The sequence below is a fragment of the Crocodylus siamensis genome, unplaced genomic scaffold (assembly GCF_052110815.1).
Source record: "Crocodylus siamensis isolate JL-2025a unplaced genomic scaffold, ASM5211081v1 HiC_scaffold_16, whole genome shotgun sequence".
Classification (NCBI taxonomy): Eukaryota; Metazoa; Chordata; order Crocodylia; family Crocodylidae; genus Crocodylus; species Crocodylus siamensis.
The window spans coordinates 1,962,166-1,981,163 of NW_028324426.1; positions in this window are offsets into that span (position 1 = coordinate 1,962,166).

Genomic DNA, 18,998 nt, shown 5'->3' on the forward strand with positions numbered 1-18,998 from the left:
GCAAGCGAATGGGGCCTTGCAGCCACCAGGTCAACCCCCAGCAAGCGAATGGGGCCTTGCAGCCACCAGGTGAACCCCAGTTAAGCGAATGCGGCCTTGCAGCCACCAGGTCAACCCCAGGTAAGCGAATGGGGCCTTGCATCCACCAGGTCACACCAGGTCAACCCAGTACAAGCGAATGGGGCCTTGCAGCCACCAGGGTCAACCCAGGTAAGCGAATGGGGCCTTGCAGCCACCAGGTCAACCCCAGGCAAGCGAATGGGGCCTTGCAGCACCAGGTCAACCCAATCAAGCGAATGGGGCCTTGCAGCCACCAGGTCGACCCCAGGGAAGCGAAAGGGGCCTTGCAGCCACCAGGTCAACCCAATGCAAGGGCAAGTGAATGGGGCCTTGCAGCCACCAGGTATAACCCAGGCAAGCGAATGGGGCCTTGCAGCCACCAGGTCAACCCCTTGCAAGCCTAATGGGGCCTTGCAGCCACCAGGTCAACCCCAGGTAAGTGAATGGGGCCTTTCAGCCACCAGGTCAACCCGAGGAATCGAATGGGGCCTTGCACCTACCAGGTCAAACCCATTTAAACGAATGGGGCCTGGAAGCCACCAGGTCAACCCCAGGCAAGCGAATGGGGCTTTCCAGCCACCAGGTCAACCCCAGGTAGGCTAATGGTGCCCTGCAGCCACCAGGTCAACCCAATGTAAGGAAATGGGGCTTGCAGCCACCAGGTCAAACCCCGGGCAAGCCTCTGGGGCCCTGCAGCCACCAGGTCAACCCCAGGAATGCCTATGGGGCCTTTTGGAGCCCACCGGGTCAACCCCAGGCAAGTGAATGGGGCCTTGAAGCCACCAGGTTAATGCCAGGAAAGTGAATGTGGCCTTGGAGCCACCAGGTCAACCCCGTGCAAGCCTATGGGGCCCTGCAGCCACCAGGTCAACCCCAGGCATGCGTATGGGGACTTTTGCAGCCCATGTCAACCCCCAGGAAGAGAATGGGGCCTTGCAGCCACCAGGTCAACCCCTGGCAAGCGAATGGGGCCTTGCAGCCACCAGGGTCAACCCAGGCAAGTGAATGGGGCCTTGCAGCCACCAGGTCAACCCCAGGGTAAGCGACTGGGGCCTTGCAGCCAGGTCAACCCCAGGTAAGTGAATGGGGCCTTGCAGCCATGCAGGTGAACCCCAGGCAAGCTATGGGGCCTTGCAGCCACCAGGTCAACCCTAGGTAAGCGAATGGGGCCTTGCAGACACCAGGTCAACCCCAGGCAAGCGAATGGGGCCTTGCAGACACCAGGTCAACCCAGGCAAGCGAATGGGGCCTTGCAGCCACCAGGTGTAACCCAATAAAGCCTGAATGGGGCCTTGCAGCCACCAGGTCAACCCCATGCAAGCGAATGGGGCCTTGCAGCCACCAGGTCAACCCCAGGCAAGCGAATGGGGCCTTGCAGCCACCAGGTCAACCCCAGGTAAGCGAATGGGGCCTTGCAGACACCAGGTCAACCCAATGCAAGTGAATGGGGCCTTGCAGCCACCAGGTCAACCCCAGCAAGCCTATGGGGCCCTGCAGCCACCAGGTGAACCCCAGGTAAGTAATGGGGCCTTGCAGCCACACGGTCAACCCAATGGAAGTGAATGGGGCCTTGCAGCCACCAGGTCAACCCAGGCAAGCGAATGGGGCCTTGCAGCCACCAGGTCAACCCCAGGCAAGCGAATGGGGCCTTGCAGCCACCAGGTCAACCCCAGGCAAGTGAATGGGGCCTTGCAGCCACCAGGTCAACCCCAGTGCAAGCCTCATGGGGCCTTGCAGACACCAGGTCAACCCAATGCAAGTGAATGGGGCCTTGCAGCCACCAGGTCAACCCCAGGCAAGCGAATGGGGCCTTGCAGCCACCAGGTCAACCCCAGGCAAGCCTAATGGGGCCTACAGGGCCTGCAGCCACCAGGTCAACCCCAGGCAAGTGAATGGGGACTTGCAGCCCAGGTCAACCCTCAGGCAAGCGAATGGGGCCTTGCAGCCACCAGGTCAACCCAAGGCAACTGAATGGGGCCTTGCAGCAACCCAATACAACCCAATGAATGGGGCCTTGCAGCCACCAGGTCAACCCCAGGGGACTAGCAGGACAACCAGAATGGGGCCTTGCAGCCACGTAGTCTACCCCAGGTAAGCGAATGGGGCCTTGCACACACCAGGTCAACCCGATGCAAGTGAATGGGGCCTTGCAGCCACCAGGTCAACATCAGCCAAGTGAATTGGGCCTTGCAGCCACCAGGTCAACCCAATGCAAGCGAATGGGGCCTTGCAGCCACCAGGTCAACCCCAGGCAAGCAAATGGGACCTGGCAGACACCAGGTCAACAGAATGCAATCGAATTCGACCTTTCACCCACCAGGTCAACCCCAGAAAGTGGGGTGAATGTGGCCTTGCAGACACCAGGTCAACCCTAAGCAAGCAAATGGGGCCTTTCAGGCACCATGTCAACCCAATGCAAGTGAATGGGTCCTTGAAGCCACCAGGTCAACCCCAGGCAAGCGAAAACGGCCTTGCAGCCAACAGGTCAACCCCTGCAAGTGAATGGGGCCTTGCATACACCAGGTCACCCCAGGTAAGCAAATGGGGCCTTGCAGCCTCCAGGACAACCCAATGCAAGCGAATGGGGCCTTGCAGCCACCAGGTTAACCCCAGGCAAGCGAATGGGGCCTGGCAGCCACCAGGTCCATCCCAGGTAAGCGAATGGGGCCTTGCAGACACTACTTCAACCCAATGCAAGTGAATGGGGCCTCGAATCTGCCATGTCAACCCCCTGCGAGCCTATGTGGTCCTGCAGCGACCAGGTGAATGCCGGGTAAGTAAATGTGGCCTTGCAGCCACCAGGTCCACTCCAGCGAAGCGAATGTGGCCTTGCAGCCACCAGGTCAACCCCATTTTAGCGAATGCGGCCTTACAACCACCATGTCAACCCCAGGCAAATGAATGTGGCCTTGCAGCCACCAGGTCAATCCCGGGCAAGTGAATGGGGCCTTGCAGACACCAGGTCAATGCCGGGCAAGAGAATGGGGCTTTGTAGCCACCAGGTCCATCCCGTGCAAGCCTATGGGGCCCTGCAGCCACCGGGTCAACCCCAGGCAAGTGAATGCGGCCTTGCAGCCACCAGGTAAACCCAGGGCAAGGGAATGGGGCCTTGGAGACACGGAGTCAACCCAATGGAAGTGTATGGAGCCTTGCAGCCACCAGGTCAAGCCCAGGCAAGTGAATGGGGCCTTCCAGCCACCAGGTGTAACCCAGGCATGCCTACGAGGCCTCACAGGAACGAGATCAACCCAATGCAAGTGAATAGGGCCTTCTAGCCACCAGGTCAAAAACAGGCAAGCGAATGGGGCCTTGCACCTACCAAGTCACCCAGTGCCCAGTGCAAGCAAATGGGGCCCTGCATCCCGATGGAAGCGGGTAAACCCCAAGCAACTGAATGGGGCCTTGCAGCAACCAGGTCAACCCCAGGCAAGTGAATGGGGCCTTGCAGACACCAGGTTAACCCAGGGGAAGCGAATGTGGTCTTGCAGCCACCAGCTCAACCCCCTTTCAAGCGAATGGGGCCTTGCAGCCACCAGGTCAACCCCAGGTAAGCTAATGGGGCCTTGAAGCCACCAGCTCAACCCAATGCAAGCGAATGGGGCCTTTCAGCCAGCAGGTCAACCCCAGGTAGAGCGAATGGGGCCTTGCAGACACCAGGTCAACCCAGGTAAGCGAATGGGGCCTTGCAGCCACCAGGTCAACCCCAGGTAAGCGAATGGGGCCTTGCAGACACTAGGTCAACCCAATGTAAGCGAATGGGGCCTCGAATCCGGCATGTCAACCCCCTGGAAGGCTATGGAGTGCTGCAGCGACCAGGTGAACACCAGGTAAGTCAATGGGGCCTTGCAGCCACCAGGTCCACTCCAGCCAAGCGAATGGGCCTTGCAGCCACCAGGGCAACCACAGGCAAGCGAATGTGTCCTTGCAGCCACAAGGTCAACCCCAGGGAAGCTAATGGGGCATTGCAGAAACCAGGTGTAACTCAGGGAAGCCTACGGGGCCTTGCAGCCTCCAGGACAACCCAATGCAAGCGAATGGGGCCTTGCAGCCACCAGGTTAACCCCAGGCAATCGAATGGGGCCTGGCAGCCACCAGGTCAACCCCAGGTAAGCGAATGGGGCCTTGCAGACACTACGTCAACCCAATGCAAGTGAATGGGGCCTCGAATCTGCCATGTCAACCCCCTGCGAGCCTATGGGGTCCTGCAGCGACCAGGTGAATGCCAGGTAAGTAAATGTGGCCTTGCAGCCACCAGGTCCACCCCAGCCAAGCGAATATGGCCTTGCAGACACAACATCAAGCCAATTAAAACGTAGGGGGCCTTGCACCCAGCAGGTTATACCCAGGTAAGCGGATGGGGCCTTGCAGACACCAGGTCAACCCCCTGCAAGCCTATGGGGCCGTGCAGCCACCAGGTGAACCACGGTTAAAGTGAATTGCACCTTGCAGCCACCAGGTCAACCCCAGGTAAGAGAATGGGGCCTTGGGGACACCAGGTCAACCCAGTGCAAGCCTATGGGCCACTACAGCCACAGGGTCAAACCCAGGTAAGTGAATGGGGCCTTGCAGCCACCAGGTCAACCCCATTTTAGCGAATGCGGCCTTGCAGCCACCATGTCAACCCCAGGCAACTGAATGGGGCCTTGAAGCCACCAGGTCAATCCCGGGCAAGTGAATGGGGCCTTGCAGACACCAGGTCAACCCAGTGCAAGTGAATAGGGCCTTGCCGCCAACAGGTCAACCCTAGGTAAGCGAATGGGGCCTTGCAGCCTCCAGGTCCTCCCCAGGCAAGTGAATGGGGCCTTGCAGGCACCAGGTCAACCCAATGGGAATGAAAGGGGCCTTGCAGCCACCAGGTCAACCCAATGGGAATGAAAGGGGCCTTGCAGCCACCAGGTCAACCCCAGGCAAGTGAATGGGGCCTTCCAGCCACCAGGTGTAACCCAGGCGTGCCTACGGGGCCTCGAAGGAACAAGATCAACCCAAGGCAAGCGAATAGGGCCTTCTAGCCACCAGGTCAAACACAGGCAAGCGAATGGGGCCTTGCAGCTACCAAGTCACCCCAGTGCAAGCGAATGGGGCCCTGCATCTTCGGGTAAACCCCAAGCAACTGAATGGGGCCTTGCAGCAACCAGGTCAACCCCAGGCAAGTGAATGGGGTCTTGCAGACACCAGCTCAACCCGATGGAAGCGAATGGGGCCTTGCAGCCTCCATGTCACCTCCAGCCAAGTGAATGGGGCCTTACAGACACCTGGTCAACCCAAGGCAACTGAATGGGGCCTTGCAGACACCCGGTCAATGCAATCCAACTGAACGGGGCCTTTCAGCCACCAGGTCCATCAGAGGCAAGAGAATGGGGCCTTGCAGCCACGTAGTCTACCCCAGGTAAGCGAATGGGGCCTTGCACACACCAGGTCAAGCCGATGCAAGTGAATGGGGCCTTTCAGCCACCAGGTGAACCCCAGCCAAGTGAATGTGTCCTTGCAGCCAGTGAATGCGAATGGGGCCTTGCAGCCCACAAACCCCTGGCAAGCCTATTGGGCCCAGCCACCAGGTCAAATGCTAAGTGAATTGGGCCTTGCATCCACCAGGTCAACCCCAGGTAAGCCCTTGCAGCCACCAGGTCAACCCCCTGCAAGCCTGTATGCAGGGGTCCCCCAGGTAAGTCAGGGGCCTGGCAGCCACCAGGTCAACCCCATTTCCTTCAAGCCTCCAGGCCTACCCGAAGTAATCGAATGGGACCTTGCATCCACCAGGTCAACCCGAAGCAAGCCTACGGGGCATGTGCAGCTAAGTGAATTGGGCCTTGCATCCACCAGGTCTACCCCAGGTAAGCGAATGGGGCCTTGCAGCCACCAGGTCAACCCCCTGCAAGCCTGTAGGGCCCTGCAGACACCGGGTCAACCCCAGGTAAGTCATTGGGGCCTGGCAGCCACCAGGTCAACCCCATTTAAGCGAATGGTGCCTTCAAGCCTCCAGGCCTACCCGAAGTAATCGAATGGGACCTTGCATCCACCAGGTCAACCCGAAGCAAGCCTACGGGGCCTTACAGACACCAGGTCAACCCAATGGAAGTGAAAGGGGCCTTGCAGACACCAGGTCACCCCCAGGCAAGCGAATGTGGCCTTGCAAGCACCAGTTAAAACCACTGCAAGCCTATGGGTCCCTCCAGGCACCAGGGGAACCCCAGTGAAGCGAATGTAGCCTTGCAGCTACCAGGTCAACCCCCTGCAAGCCTATGGTGCTCTGAAGCAACCAGAAAACCCCAGGTAAGTGAATGGGCCTTTTCAGGCACCAGGATAACCCCAGGTAAGCGAGTGGGGCCTTGGAGACACCAGGTCAACCAAATGCAAGCGAAAGGGGCCTTGAAGCCACCAGCTCAACCCAATGCAAGCGAATGGGGCCTTTCAGCCACCAGGTCAACCCCAGGTATGCGAATGGGGCCTTGTATCGACCAGGTCAAGGCCAGGTATGCGAATGGGGCCTTGCAGCCACCAGGTTAACCCCAGGCAACCGAATGAGGCCTGGCAACCACCAGGTCTACCCCAAGTAATCAAATGGGGCCTTGCAGCCGCCAGGTAAACCCCAGGCAAGCGAATGAGGCCTTGCAGCCATCAGGTCAAACCCGTGCAAGCCTATAGGGCCCTGCAGCCACCAGGTCAACCCCAGCCATGCCTAAGGGGACTTTTGGAGCACACGTCAACCCCAGGCAAGCGAATGCGGCCTTGCAGTGACAAGGGCAATCCCAGGAAAGAGAATGGGACCTTGCAGCCACCTGGTCAACCCCAGGCAAGCGAATGGGTCCTTGCATCCACTAGGTCAACCCCAGCCAAGTGAATGGGGCCTTGCAGCCACCAGGTAAACCCCAGGAAATCGAATGGGCCCTTGCAGACACCAGGTCAACCCCAGGCAACTGAATGGGGCCTCGCAGCCACCAGGTGAGCCCCTGCAAGCGAAAGGGGCTTTGCAGCCCCCAGGTCAACCCGAGGCAACTGAATGGGGCCTTGCAGCCCCCAGGTCAACCCCAGGCAACTGAATGGGGCCTTGCAGCCACCAGGTCAAACCCAAGTACAGTGAATGGGGCCTTGCAGACACCAGGTGAACCGCAGGAAAGCGAATGGCGCCTTTCAGCCACCAAGTCAACCCCGGGTAAGCGAATGGGGCCTTGCAGACAACAGGTTAACCCCGGGCAAGCAAATGGGGCCTTGCTGCCCGCAGGTCACCCCCAGGTAAGCGAATGGGGTCTTGGAGCCACCAGATCAACCCAATGCAAGCGAATGGGGCCTTTTAATCACCAGGTCAACCCCAGGCAACTGATTGGGGTGTTCCAGCCACCAGGTCAAACCCAGGTAAGTGAATGGGGCCTTGGAGACAGCAGGTCAACCCAATGTTAGCGAATGGGGCCTTTCAGCCACCAGGTCAATCCCAGGTAAGCGAATGGGGCCTTGCAGACACCAGGTCAACCCCCAGCAAGCCTATGGGGACGTGCAGCCACCAGGTGAACTCCGGTTAAGTGAATTGCGCCTTGCAGCCACCAGGTCAACCCCAGGTAAGCGAATGGGGCCTTGCGGACACCAGGTCAACCCAGTGCAAGCCTATGGGCCCCTACAGCCACAGGGTCAAACCCAGGTAAGTGAATGGGGCCTTCCAGTCACCAGGTCAACCCCATTTTAGCGAATGCGGCCTTCGAGCACCATGTCAACTCCAATCAAGTGAATGGGGCCTTGCACACACCAGGTCGACCCCAGGGAAGCTAAAGGGGCCTTGCAGCCACCAGGTCAACCCAATGCAAGTGAATGGGGCCTTGCAGCCACCAGTATAATCCCTGGCAAGCAAATGGGGCCTTGCAGCCACCAGGTATACCCCTTGCAAGCCTATGGGGCCCTGCAGACACCACGTGAACCCCAGGTAAGTGAATGGGTCCTTTCAGCCACCAGGTCAGACCCGAGGAATCGAATGGGGCCTTGCACCTACCAGGTCAAACCCATTTAAACGAATGGGGCCTGGAAGCCACCAGGTCAACCCCAGGCAAGCGAATTGGGTTCCAGCCACCTGGTCAACCCCAGGTAGGCTAATGGTGCCCTGCAGCCACCAGGTCAACCCAATGAAAGGAAATGGGGCTTGCAGCCACCAGGTCAAACTCCTGCAAGCCTCTGGGGCCCTGCAGAACCCCAGGCATCCCTAAAGGGACTTTTAGAGCCCACATTGACCCCAAGCAAGCGAATGGGGCCTTGAAGCCACCAGGTTAATCCCAGGAAAGCGAATGTGGCCTGGGAGACACCAGGTGAAACCCCTGCAAGCCCATAGGGCCCTGCAGCCACCAGGTCAACCCCAGGCATGCGTATGTGGACTTTTGGAGCCCATGTCAACCTCCGGAAAGAGAATGGGGCCTTGCAGCCTCTGGGTCAACCCCTGGAAGCGAATGGGGCCTCGCAGCCAGCAGGGTATACCCAGGTAAGCGGATGGGGCCTGGCAGCCACCAGGTCAACCCCAGGGAAAGCGAATGGGGCCTTGGAAACACCAGGTCAACCCAATGCAAGCGAAAGGGGCCTTGCAGCAATGAGGTCCACCCCAGGCAAGCGCATGGGGCCTTGCTGCCACCAGGTCAACCCCAGGGAAGCGAATGTGGCCTTGCACCCACGAGCTCAACCCCCTGCAAGCGAATGGGTCCTTGCAGCCACCAGGTCAAACCCAGGCAAGCGAATGGGGCCTTGCAGCCACCAGGTGTAACTCAGGCAAGCCTACAGGGCCTTGTAGCCACCAGGACAACCCAATGCAAGCGAATGGGGCCTTGCAGCCACCAGGTTAATCCCAGGTAAGCGAATTGGGCCTTGCAGCCCCCAGGTCAAACCCAGGTAAGTGAATGGGGCCTTGCTTCCACCAGGTCAACCCCAGGTAAGCGAATGGGGCCTTGCAGACACTACGTCAACCCAATGCAAGTGAATGGGGCCTCGAATCTGCCATGTCAACCCCCTGCCAGCCTATGGGGTCCTGCAGCGACCAGGTGAACGCCAGGTAAGTAAATGTGGCCTTGCAGCCACAAGGTCAACCCAATTAAGAACGAATGGGGCCTTGCACCCAGCAGGTTATACCCAGGTAAGCGGGTGGGGCCTTGCAGCCACAAGGTCAACCCCAGGTAAGTGAATGGGGCCTTGCAGCCACCAGGTCAACCCCAGGCAACTGAATGGAGCCTTGCAGCCACCAGGTCAAACCCAGGTAAGCGAATGGGGTCTTGCAGCCACCAGGTCAACCCGAGGCAACTGAATGGAGCTTTGCAGACACCAGGTCAACCTAATGCAAGTGAATGGGGTCTTGCAGCCGCCAGATTAACTCTGGGCAAGCGAATGCGGCCTTGCAGCCACCAGGTCAACCCCCTACTGGCCTATGGGTCCCTGCAGCCACCACGTGAACCCCAGTCATGCCTAAGGGGACTTTTGGAGCCCACGTCAACCTCAGGAAAGCCAATTGGGCCTTGCAGCCACCAGGTCAACCCAGGGCAACATTATGGGGCCCTGCAGCCACTGGGTTAACCCCAGGTAAGTGAATGGGGCCTTGCAGCCACCAGGTCAACCCCAGGGAAGCGAATGGGGCCTTGCAGCCACAAGGTCAACCCCAGGCAAGACTACGGGGCCTTGCAGACACCAGGTCAAACCAGTGCAAGCGAAATGGGCGTTGCAGCCACCATGTCAACCCAAAGCAACTGAATGGGTCCTTACAGCCACCAGGTCAACCCCAGGCAAGCAAATGGGTCCTGGCCCAGGTGCGGGGGGCACTCATTGGAGGGTAAAGCTCTGGTGGGGGGCACTTGATGGAGGCTTAAACACCTGGGGGTTTGTGTGGGTCCTGCGTCTGCACTCCCGGTGGTTCTTTGGGAGTGAAACCCCGGGCGGCAGGAAGTTTGCGCCCCAGGTCAACCCCAGGGGTGCCAAGAGGACTTTTGGAGCCAAGACCAACCCCAGGTAAGCGAAAGGGGCCTTGAAGCCACCAGGTCTTCCCCCTGGAAGCCAATGGAGCGCTGCAGCCACCGGGTCAACCCCAGGTAAGTGAATGGGGCCTTGCAGCCACTAGGTCAACCCCCTGCAAGCGAATTTTGCCTTGCAGCCACCAGGCCAACCCCAAGGAACCGAATGGGGCCTTGCAGCCACCAGGTCAATCCCATTTAAGGGAATGGGGCCTTGCAGCCACCAGGTCAACCCCAGGTAAGTGAATGGGGCCTTGCAGACACCAGGTCAACGCCTGCAAGTGAATGGGGCCTTGCAGCCTCCAGGTCAACCCCAGGCAAGCGAATGGGGCCTTGAATACACCATGTCAACCTCCTGCGAGCCTATGGGGTCCTGCAGTGACCAGATGAACGCCAGGTAAGTCAATGGAGCCTTGCAGCCACCAGGTATACCCCAGCTAAGCGAATGAGGCCTTGCAGCCACAAGGTCAACCCAATTGAAGCGAATGGGGCCTTGCATCCAGCAGGTTATACCCAGGTAAGCGGATGCGGCCTGACAGCCACCAAGAAAACCCCAGGTATGCGAATGGCGCCTTGCAGCCACCAGCTAAACCCAATGCAAGCAAATGGGGCCTTGCAGCCACAAGGTCAACCCCAGGCAAGCCTACGGGGCCTTGCAGACACCAGGTCAGCCCAGTGCAAGCGAAATGGGCCTTGCAGTCACCAGGTCAATCCCAGGCAAGCAAATGGGGCCTGCCCCAGGTGGGGGGGGCACTCCTTGGAGGCTTAAGCTCTGGTGGGGGGCACTTGATGGAGGCTTAAACCCCTGGGCGTTTGTGTGGGTCCTGCGTCCGCACTCCCGGTGGTTGTTTGGGAATGAAACCCCGGGCGGCAGCAAGTTTGGCCCGCAGGTCAACCCGCAGGGATGCCGAGGGGACTTTTGGAGCCCAGGTCAACCCCAGGTAAGCGAATGGGGCCTTGCAGCCACCAGGTCTTCCCCCTTGAAAGCCTATGAAGCCCTGCAGCCACCGGGTCAACCCCAAGGAATCGAATGGGGCCTTGCACCTACCAGGTCAAACCCATTTAAGCAAAGGGGCCTTGCAGCCACCAGGTCAACCCCAGGCAAGCGAATGGGGTTCCAGGCACCAGGTGAACCCCAGGTAGGATAATGGGCCTTGCAGCCACCATGTCAACCCCCTGCAAGCGAATTTTGCCTTGCAGCCACCAGGTCAACCCCAAGGACTCGAATGGGGCCTTGCAGCCACCAGGTCAACCCCATTTAAGCGAATGGGGCCTTGCAGCCACCAGGTCAACCCCAGGTAAGTGAATGGGGCTTTGCAGACACCAGGTCAATACCTGCAAGTGAATGGGACCTTGCAGCCACCAGGTCAACCCCAGGCAAGCGAATGGGGCCTGGAATCCACCATTTAACCCCCCTCCGAGCCTATGGGGTCCTGCAGCGACCAGATGAACGCCAGGTAAGTCAATGGGGCCTTGCAACCACCAGGTCTATGCCAGCCAAGCGAAGGGGCCTTGTAGCCACCAGGTCAACCACAGGCAAGCGAATGGGGCCTGGCAGCCACCAGGTCAACCCCAGGTAAGCGAATGGGGCCTTGCAGCCACCAGGTTAACCCCAGGTAAGCGAATGGGGCCTTGTATCGAGCAGGTAAACCCCCTCCCAGTCTATGGGGCGCTGCCGCCACCAGGTGAACCCCAGGTATACCTAACAGGACTTTTGGAGCCCACGTCAACCCTAGACAAGCGAATGGGGCCTTGCAGTGACCAGGTCGACCCCCGGAAAGAGAATGGGGCCTTGCAGCCTCCAGGTTAACCCCAGGAAAGCGAATTGGGCCTTGCAGCCACCAGGTCTACCCCTGCATGTGAATGGGGTCTTCCAGACACCAGGTCAACCCCAGGCAAGTGAATGTGGCCTTGCAGCCACCACTTCAACCCCCTGCAAGCGAATGGGGCCTTGCAGGCACCAAGTTAACCCCAGGTAAGCGAATGGGGCCTGGCAGCCACCAGGTCAAACCCAGGTAAGCGAATGGGGCCTTGCAGCAACCAGATTATCCCCCTGTTAGCCTATGGCTCCCAGCAGCCACCTCGTGAACCCCAGCCATTCCTAAGGGGACTTTTGGAGCCCACGTCAACCTCAGGAAAGTGAATGGGGCCTTGCAGCCACCAGGCCAACCCCAGGTAAGAGAATGGGGCCTTGCAGCCACCAGGTCAACCCCAGGCAAGCGAATGGGGCCATCAGCCACCAGGTCAACCCCAGGCAACTGATTGGGGCTTGCAGACACCAGCTGTAACTCAGGTAAGCCTATCTGGCCTTGCAGGCACCAGGTCAACCCAATTCAAGCGAATGGGGCCTTACAGAGCCCAGGTTCACCCCCTGCAAGCGAATGGGGCCTTGCAGCCACCAGGACAACCCCAGGGAAGCGAATGGGGCCTTGCAGCCACAAGGTTAACCCCAGGCAAGCCCACGGGGGCTTGCAGCCAACAGGTCAACCCTAGGTAGAGTGAATGGGCCCTTGCAGCCACCATGTGAACCCCGGGCAAGCCTATGGGGCCCTGCAGACACTGGGTCAACCCCATGAAAGAGAATGGGCCTTGCAGCCACCAGGTCACCCCAGGTAAGGAAATGGGGCCTTGCAGCCACCAGGTCAACCCAATGCTAGCGAAAGTGGCCTTGCAGCCACCAGGTCAACCCATGCAAGTGAATGGGGCCTTGCAGCCACCAGGTCAACCCCAGGCAAGTGAATGTGGCCTTGCATGAGCCACCAGGTCAACCCCCTCAAGTGAATGGGGACTTGCATCCAACAGATGTAACTCAGACAAGCCTACGGGGCCTTGCAGACACCACGTCAACCCAATCCAAGCGAATGGGGCCTTGCAGCCACCAGGTCAACCCCAGGCAAATGAATGGGGCCTTGCAGCCACCAGGCCAACCCCCTGGAAGCCTATGGCGCCCTGCAGCCACCAGTGAACCCCAGATAAGTGAAAGGGGCCTTGCAGGCACCAGGTTAACCCCAGGTAAGCGAATGGGGCCTTGCAGACACCAGGTCAACCCAACGCAAGCTAATGGCTCTTTACAGCCACCAGGTCCACCCAATGCAAGCGAATGGTGCCTTGAAGCCCCCAGGTCAACCCCAGGTAAGCGAATGGGGCCTTGCAGCCACCAGGTTAACCCCAGGAAAAGTGAATGGGGCCTTTCTGCCACCAGGTCCACCCCAGGTAAGCGAATGGGGCCTAGCAGACACCAGGTCTGCCCAATGCAAGAGAATGCGGCCTTGCAGCCACCAGGTCAACCCCACGTAAGCGAATGGCGCCTTGCAGATACCAGGTCAACCCAATGCAAGCGAATGGGGCCTTGGAGATACCAGGTCAACCCCAGGTAGAGCGAATGGGGCATTGCAGCCACCAGGTCTACCCCTGCATGTGAATGGGGTCTTCCAGCCACCAGGTCAACCCCAGGCAAGTGAATGTGGCCTTGCAGCCACCACCTCAACCCCCTGCAAGCGAATGGGGCCTTGCAGGCACCAAGTTAACCCCAGGTAAGTGAATGGGGCCTGGCAGCCACCAGGTCAAACCCAGGTAAGCGAATGGGGCCTTGCAGCAACCAGGTTATCCCCCTGTTAGCCTATGGCTCCCAGCAGCCACCTCGTGAACCCCAGCCATTCCTAAGGGGACTTTTGGAGCCCACGTCAACCTCAGGAAAGTGAATGGGGCCTTGCAGCCACCAGGACAACCCCAGGCAAGAGAATGGGGCAGCCACCAGGTCAACCCCAGGCAAGCGAATGGGGCCATCAGCCACCAGGTCAACCCCAGGCAACTGATTCGGGCTTGCAGCCACCAGCTGTAACTCAGGCAAGCTTATCTGGCCTTGCAGGCACCAGGTCAACCCAATTCAAGCGAATGGGGCCTTACAGAGCGCAAGAGAATGGGGCCTTGCAGCCACCAGGACAACCCCAGGGAAGCGAATGGGGCCTTGCAGACACAAGGTCAACCCCAGGCAAGCCCACGGGGGCTTGCAGCCACCAGGTCAACCCTAGGTAAGTGAATGGGGCCTTGCAGCCACCATGTGAACCCCGGGCAAGCCTATGGGGCCCTGCAGCCACTGGGTCAACCCAATGAAAGGGAATGGGCCTTGCAGCCACCAGGTCACCCCAGGTAAGCAAATGGGGCCTTGCAGCCCCCAGGTCAACCCCAGGTTAAGCGAATGGGGCCTTGCAGCCACCAGGTCAAAGCCCCAGGTAAGTAAATGGGGCCTTGCAGCCAATAGGTCAACCCCAGGTAAGCGAATGGGGCCTTGCAGACAGGTCAACCCAATGCAGGTGGGGCCTTGCCCAATGTCAAGCGAATGGGGCCTTGCAGCCACCAGGTCAACCCCAGGTAAGCGAATGGGGCCTTGCAGCCACCAGGTCAACCCCAATGCAAGCGAATGGGGCCTTGCAGATACCAGGTCAACCCCAGGTAAGCGAATGGGGCCTTGCAGCCACCAGGTCAACCCCTGCAAGCCTATGGGGCCCTGCAGCCACCAGGTGAACCCCAGGTAAGTGAATGGGGCCTTGCAGCCACCAGGTCAACCCCAGGTAAGCGAATGGGGCCTTGCAGCCACCAGGTCAACCCCAGGAAAGCGAATGGGGCCTTGCAGCCACCAGGTCAACCCCAGGTAAGCGAATGGGGCCTTGCAGCCACCAGGTTAACCCCCTGTAAGCGAATGGGGCCTTGCAGCCACCAGGTCAACCCCAGCCATTCCTAAGCCTACTTTTGGAGCCCAAGTCAGAATGGGGCCTTGCAGCCACCAGGTGGACCCCAGGCAAGTGAATGGGGCCTTGCAGCCACCAGGTCAACCCCAGGTAAGCGAATGGGGCCTTGCAGCCACCAGGTCAACCCCAGGCAAGCCTATCGGGCCTTGCAGCCACCAGGTCAACCCAATTCAAGTGAATGGGGCCTTGCAGCCACCAGGTCAACCCCAGGCAAGTGAATGGGGCCTTGCAGCCACCAGGTCAACCCCAGGTAAGCGGAATGGGACCTTGCAGACACCAGGTCAACCCCAGGCAAGCGAATGGGGCCTTGCAGCCACCAGGTCAACCCCTGGTAAACCCCAAGCAACTGAATGGGGCCTTGCAGCACCAGGTCAACCCCGGGCAAGCCTATGGGGCCTTGCAGCCACCAGGTCAACCCAATGCAAGCGAATGGGGCCTTGCAGCCACCAGGTCAACCCCAGGGAAGCGAATGGGGCCTTGCAGCCACCAGGTCAACCCCAGGTCAAGCGAATGGGGCCTTGCAGCCACCAGGTCAACCCCTGCAAGCCTAATGGGGCCCTGCAGCCACCAGGTGAACCCAGGTAAGTAAATGGGGCCTTGCAGCCACCAGGTCAACCCAGGCAAGCGAATAGGGCCTTGCAGCCACCAGGTCAACCCCAGGTAAGCGAATGGGGCCTTGCAGCCACCAGGTCAACCCCAGGCAAGCGAATGGGGCCTTGCAGCCACCAGGTCAACCCCAATGCAAGCGAATGGGGCCTTGCAGCCACCAGGTCAACCCCAGGCAAGCGAATGGGGCCTTGCAGACACCAGGTGAACCCCAGGTAAGAGAATGGGGCCTTGCAGCCACCAGGTGAAACCTTGCCGCCAACCAGGTCAAGCGAATGGGGCTTTGCAGCCACAGGTTAACCCCAGGGAAGCGAATGGGGCCTTGCAGCCACCAGGTCAACCCCCTGCAAGCGAATGGGGCCTTGCAGCCACCAGGTCCAACCTTAGGCAAGCGAATGGGGCCTTGCAGCCACCAGGTCAACCACCAGGTAAGCGAATGGGGCCTTGCAGACACCAGGTCTAACCCCAGGCAAGCGAATGGGGCCTTGCAGCCACCAGGTCAACCCCAGGCAAGCGAATGGGCCTTGCAGCCACCAGGTCAACCCCAGGTAAGCGAATGGGGCCTTGCAGCCACCAGGTCAACCCAAGACTAAGGGGCCCTGCAACCAGGTCAACCCAGGTAAGTAATTGGGCCTTGCAGCCACCAGGTCAACCCCAGGTAAGCGAATGGGGCCTTGCAGACCACCAGGTCAACCCAGGTAAGTGAATGGGCCTTGCAGGTCACCAGGTCAACCCAGGCAAGCGAATGGGGCCTTGCAGCCACCAGGTCAACCCCAGGCAAGCGAATGGGGCCTTGAAGACACCAGGTCAACCCAATGTAAGCGAATGGGGCCTTGCAGCCACCAGGTGTAACCCTGGGAAGCCTATGGGGCCTTGCAGCCACCAGGTTAACCCAGGGCAGCGAATGGGGCCTTGCAGCCACCAGGTCAACCCCAGGCAAGCGAATGGGGCCTGGCAGCCACCAGGTCAACCCCAGGTAAGCGAAGGGGGCCTTACAGCCACCAGGTCAACCCCAGGTAAGCGAATGGGGCCTTGCAGACACCAGGTCAACCCAATGCAAGAGAATGGGGCCTTGCAGCCACCAGGTCAACCCCCTGCAAGCCTATGGGTCCTGCAGCGACCAGGTGAACACCAGGTAAGTCAATGGGGCCTTGCAGCCACCAGGTCAACCCCAGCCAAGCGAATGGGGTCCTTGCAGCCACCAGGTCAACCCCAGGCAAGCGAATGTGTCCTTGCAGCCACAAGGTCAACCCCAGGGAAGCTGAATGGGGCATTGCAGCCACCAGGTGTAACCCAGGGAAGCTTACGGGGCCTTGCAGCCTCCAGGACAACCCAATGCAAGCGAATGGGGCCTGGCAGCCACCAGTTTAACCCAGGGAAGGAATCTGGCATTGTTCAGGCACCAGGTTAACCCCAGGCAAGCGAATGGGGCCTGGCAGCCACCAGGTCAACCCCAGGTAAGCGAATGGGGCCTTGCAGACACCAGGTCAACCCCAATGCAAGTGAATGGGGCCTCGAATCTGCCATGTCAACCCCCTGCGAGCCTATGGGGTCCTGCAGCGACCAGGTGAACCCCAGGTAAGTAAATGGGCCTTGCAGCCACCAGGTCAACCCAGCGAAGCGAATGTGGCCTTGCAGCCACCAGGTCAACCCCATTTTAGCGAATGGGGCCTTGCAGCCACCAGGTCAACCCCAGGCAACGAATGGGGCCTTGCAGCCACCAGGTCAACCCCTGCAAGTGAATGGGGCCTTGCAGACACCAGGTCAACGCCAGGCAAGTGAATGGGGCCTTGTAGCCACCAGGTCCACCCCGTGCAAGCCTATGGGGCCTTGCAGCCACCAGGTCAACCCCAGGCAAGTGAATGCGGCCTTGCAGACACCAGGTCAACCCAATGGAAGTGAATGGGGCCTTGCAGCCACCAGGTCAACCCCAGGTAATCGAATGGGGCCTTGCAGACACCCTGGTCAACCCAATGGGAATGGGGCCTTGCAGCCACCAGGTTACCCCCAGGCAAGCGAATGGGGCCTTGCAACCACCATGGTCAACCCAATGGAAGTGAATGGGGCCTTGAAGCCACCAGGTCAACCCCAGGCAAGCCTACGGGGCCTTCAACCCACGTCAACCCAATGCAACTGAATGGGGCCTTGCAGACACCAGGTCAACCACAGGTAAGCGAATGGGGCCTTGCAGACACCAGGTCAACCCCAGCTAAGTGAATGGGGCCTTGCAGCCACCAGGTCAACCCCACACAAGACTACGGGGCCTTGCAGACACCAGGTCAACCCAATGGGAATGAAAGGGGCCTTGCAGCCACCAGGTCAACCCCAGGCAAGTGAATGGGGCCTTCCAGACACCAGGTGTAACCCAAGCATGCCTACGGGGCCTCGCACGAACGAGATCAACCCAATGCAAGCGAATAGGGCCTTCTAGCCACCAGGTCAAACACAGGCAAGCGAATGGGGCCTTGCAGCCACCAGGTTAACCCCAGGCAAGCATAAGGGGCCTTGGAGCAACCAGGTCAACCCCAAGTAAGCGAATGGGGCCTTGCAGCCACCAGGTCTACCCCGGGCAAGAGAATGGGGCCTTGTAGCCACCAGGTCCACCCCGTGCAAGCCTATGGGGCCCTGCAGCCACCGGGTCAACCCCAGGTAAGTGAATGGGGCCTTGAAGCCACCAGGTCAACACCGGGCAAGAGAATGGGGCCTTGTAGCCACCAGGTCCACCCCGTGCAAGCCTATGGGGCCCTGCAGCCACCCGGTCAACCCCAGGTAAGGGAATGGGGACTTGCAGACACGGGGTCTACCCAATGGAAGTGAATGGGGCCTTGCAGCTACCAGGTCAACCCCAGGCAAGCCTACGGGGCCTTGCAGACACCGGGTCAACCCAATGCAAGTGAATGGGGCCTTGCAGCAACCACGTAAACCCAGGGTAAGGGAATGGGGCCTTGAAGCCACCAGGTCAACCCAATGCAAGAGAATGGGGCCTTGCCGCCCCCAGGTCAACCCTAGGTAAGCGAATGGGGCCTTGCAGCCTCCAGGTCCACCCCAGGCAAGTGAATGGGGCCTTGCAGGCACCAGGTCAACCCCACACAAGCCTACGGGGCCTTTCAGACACCAGGTCAACCCAATGGGAATGAAAGGGGCCTTGCAGCCACCAGGTCAACCCCAGGCAAGTGAATGGGGCCTTGCAGCCACCAGGTGTAACCCAGGCATGCCTACGGGGCCTCACAGGAACGAGATCAACCCAATGCAAGCGAATAGGGCCTTCTAGCCACCAGGTCAAACACAGGCAAGCGAATGGGGCCTTGCAGCTACCAAGTCACCCCAGTGCAAGCAAATGGGGCCCTGCATCTTCGGTTAAGCCCCAAGCAACTGAATGGGGCCTTGCAGCAACCAGGCCAACCCCAGGCAAGTGAATGGGGCCTTGCAGACACCAGGTCAACCCGATGGAAGCGAATGGGGCCTTGCAGCCTCCATGTTAACTCCAGCCAAGTGAATGGGGCCTCACAGACACCTGGTCAACCCAAGGCAACTGAATGGGGCCTTAAATCTTCCAGGTCCATCAGAGGCACTCGAATGGGGTCTTGCAGCCACGTAGTCTACCCCAGGTCAGCGAATGGGG